Below are 4,125 nucleotides of genomic sequence, written 5' to 3'. Positions count from 1 at the left end.
CTGTATCCTTAAACTGTGGCACCCAGAACTGGATACAGCCTTACATTTGTTCCCATTGAAATTTGTTTCTACACTGTGCAGAAAGGATATCCTGACCATGCAGAGCACAGTGATCGAGTGAATCTCAAGGTGAATCTCAAGATGTGAGATTATCTTTCAGGTACGACCACTTATTTAGGTTCCGAGATAGCATCTGACTTAAAAGCAATTGCAGCAATTCTTCTAGAGTATTTTTTTTAAGTGCTTCCATATAAAGGTTTTATCTGAAGATCCCAGAAACGACAACAGGACCATGGGCACGGGGCAGTATGCAGTATGCTTACTATCACACTGATGCTATAAAGTTAAAACATTTTAACTAGATTTACAATTTAATAATGCCTTACTGCCACAGAAGCCTTTTTTGATCCTTCCAAATAACCTGTAAGCAGACAGCCAGAGGTGAAAGTATTTAAATCAGTAATCAAGTCCAAATGGCTGCAAGGTTTAACCAAAGGGTACTCTGATTCTACTCATTCCTTTGGAACAATCATAATTGCTTTCAAGTGGTGACAGACAGACAGACAGCTCCCAGATGGAAGGCTCTTGAGAGCTCTGAACATATTTTGCCTTCTTCCCTGGAAAAGATTAATGCCAGGTAATTGACAGGCCCACACTATAAAGCTATTTCAGAATAATAATGTTTAATGAAGCCTTGGTGCATGAGTGATCCCCTTTGAAATTCATGAACGTTCTGACCTTCTCACTTCAGGAAATAGTTCCCTGGAAAAGGTACTTTAATCTCTGTACTTCATTGCACACATTTTAAATGAAAAACACCCGTACAGAAGACAATATTCCTTGACTTTATAAGAATCTCTGATCTTGGCCTCCCAGAGATGCATACACATTGTACAAATGGATGGAGAATGACGTCTCTTGAAAACAACGAAAACACCAAATGACATATCTTGCCTTGATCTAGAGACCCTTGTGGAAACAGCAGGCTGTGTGACTACTGCTACACGCCAATATATCCCCTGCCACTATCAGCAAAAGCACCAATCATTTGCTTGGCAGGGTGTAGTAGCACTAGAACAATAGAATAGTAAAGTTGGAAGGGACTCCAAGGGTCTTCTTGTCCAACACTCTGCAATACAGGAATCTCAACTACACCATCCATTCTATACAGGGTAGCATGCATTTTTGTAGCATAATCTATCCATCCATCCATCCATCTGGTATCAGCCTACTTCAGATGCATCTGCTAGTGTCAGGCATAGGCAAACTTGGCCCTCCAGATGTTTTGAGACTACAATTCCCACCATCCCTGACCACTGGTTCTGTTAGCTAGGGATAGGAGCTGCAGTCCCAAAACAACTGGGCGAGTTTGCCTATGCCTGGTCTAAGTCACAGTCCTGACCACCACCACCCCCGAGCGCATTCATTATAAGACTGGATCTTAAGATTAAAACTGTAAAATTTAAAATATTTGAACTCTTCCATCCCCCTTTTCTGGTTTCTGATTTAGCACTACGCAGATACTGTATTCCAGCTCAGTTAAAACCAGTTTTAAATTATTCATGTACCTACTTCATCACCATCACTGCTATCAAACATTTATTTGGTGCCAATATTATACAGTGGTACCTTGGTTCCAGAAGTGAGCGTTTCGGTTCTCGAATTTTTTTGAAAGTCGAAAAATGAGCTTCCATTTTTAGTGTTGCGCCAGCTGAGCCGCTTTGATGAGAGATCGAGAGAGATTGAAAGATTGCACTGATTGGAGTGGTGGGGGAAGCGCTTTAGGGGTGGTTTTTCAACAGCCTGGAATGGATTAATCCGTTTTGCATTACTTTCTATGGGAAAGCATGCGTTGGTTTTGGAATGTTTTGGTTTTGGAACGGACTTCCGGAACGGATTAAGTTCAAGAACCAAGGTAACACTGTACTGTCCTTGCCTGGAAGCCTTATGATGTGTTAGTATTATAGGATAAGAACAGATACTTGGGACGAGGGAAACAACTGTGAACGTAAGAGCCTGCTGTTTCCATTTAATAATTAACTTACTGATACTGCAGCATCTTTAATTTTTGAAATCATGCATTTATTTCCTTAACTTGTAATATATGACTGCCTATTTCAGTTACAATAGCAGGAAGTGAAATAGCTGGCTGTTTTTTTTCTTTCACGCTACTGTACATTTTCTTCCTAATTCATTAAGTTCATGGCTCCATCGTAGGAATAGGAAAAGAGCTACCTCTGGTGGCAACGAGCTGAAATGTCCTATGTGAATATCCTACAATACAGAAACTAATCTGTATGGCTATTCAAATGTACCCCTCATTACTATCTCAGAAAGGAATTACAGTACATTACAAAAACATTCCTTTTCCTCCTGGCCGTTGTCTAATTAAACAATCTGGGACCTTTTAAACTGTGGAGGCGAGGGCGGGAAAGCTGTATTTGTTTGTTACCATGTTATGTATTTTTGTGTTTTTTATGTTGTAAAGCGCCCTGTGATTCTTGGATGAAGGGTGATATAGAAATTTAATAAATAAATAAATTTCTTGTTTGGGTATCTTGTGGAATCCTGACAGATATTTCAACACACGAGAGGAAGTGGTAGGGCTGTGATTGCTTCCAAATGTCCTATTCATTGAGCATTCATCCCAATTTGTTTGCTCAAAGTTTGCAGGAGTTTTCTATGTTCACTGCTTTTTGAAGAGTCATTCTTACCAAAAATAAAAAATAAAAATCTGCTTTTGGAGAGAGATGGGGAGCAGATTTGTTGTGCAAGAACGTCAAATTCACTTTAAATACTACCCACAAAATAGTAACAGTCTCAAAGCAGCCTTTGCTGACTTCTCAACTGAAAAGAGTTTGCAGTCATGCAAGAAGCTGGAGCATAGGAGTTTATGGCTCTGTACCGCAGATACACCCCATTTCAGTTCCCAGTGCCAGTGAAAAACACTAGGAGGGACGGAGACGGTTCAAATGCTCTTTGTTTCTCTCTCTGCACCCCCTTCAAATGTTGGAATAATAATAATTATTATTATTATTTCATTATTTATACCCCACCAATCCGGCTGGTTTTCCCCAGCCACTCTGGGCGGCATTAACTTGGTTTGAAGAAGGAAAATAGCAGCCTTTTGCCCATTTGCAGACTCCCTAACATTTTAATTGTGCCAGAGCCAATTTAAAAATAATGGGTGCTAGAGAGCCAGTATGATGTATTAGCTTGTGTCAGAGTAGGACAGGAAAGATCCAGGTTCAAATCCTTACTCATGAAGCTCCAAGCGACCTAGTTCTAGTCGCGCTATTTCTCAGCATCGCCTGTCACAGGATTACTGTCAGGATAAAACAGGAAGGGGGAGAGCCACGTACAGTCTTGAGCGGAAGAAAACAGAAATGTGATCAAGAACTATGAAACAGTGTCACCATATATAGCTATCCCATTCACCGCTGGATATTCAGAATAATATCCAGTGCTTTTTCTTATGGGGGTACTCAAGGGTACGAAGTACCGGCACAGTTTTTTTCCAAATGTTAGAAGTATGGCACTTACTTTTAGAAGACATCTGCAGGCAGCCCTGTTTAGGGAAGTTATTAATGTTTGATGTTTTATTGTGTTTTTAATATTCTGTTGGGAGCAGCCCAGGGTGGCTGGGGAAACCAACCCATTTAGGCAGGGCATAAATAATAAGTTGTAGTAGTAGTTGTTGTTGTTATAAGTTGTTGTTGTTATATTATGTAACAACTTCATGGTAAGTACCAAAACCTTTCCCTTTTTTCCCCTAAAAACACTGCTTATAGCTTACTTTTCTCCCAAATGTATCCAGGGCAAACAGCCTGATCATAAAACCGTGCAATACAATTGAACCATTTCAAACTGCTCAAGGAACTGCTTACTGCTTAAGGAACATACTGTACGTCCAACACTGGACCACGACAAAACTAATCATAGGCTCTCTACAAATAAGGGACTATCTTAAGGCTGCAGCTGTGAACGCCAAAAAAAAAAGGGGGAGAGAGAGAAAGAAGCAGCAACAAGCGCTTTGCTTGGGTACATTTCCCCTTTTTCTTTTTGAAACTCAAAACCTGCTCGAGCAGGAAGCTGATCTTCCGCCAGCAAAGGTTGTAACGTTGG

The sequence above is a fragment of the Podarcis vaucheri genome, assembly GCF_965113315.1.
Source record: "Podarcis vaucheri genome assembly, chromosome: 11".
Taxonomy (NCBI): domain Eukaryota; kingdom Metazoa; phylum Chordata; class Lepidosauria; order Squamata; family Lacertidae; genus Podarcis; species Podarcis vaucheri.
This window is presented reverse-complemented; position numbering follows the sequence as displayed.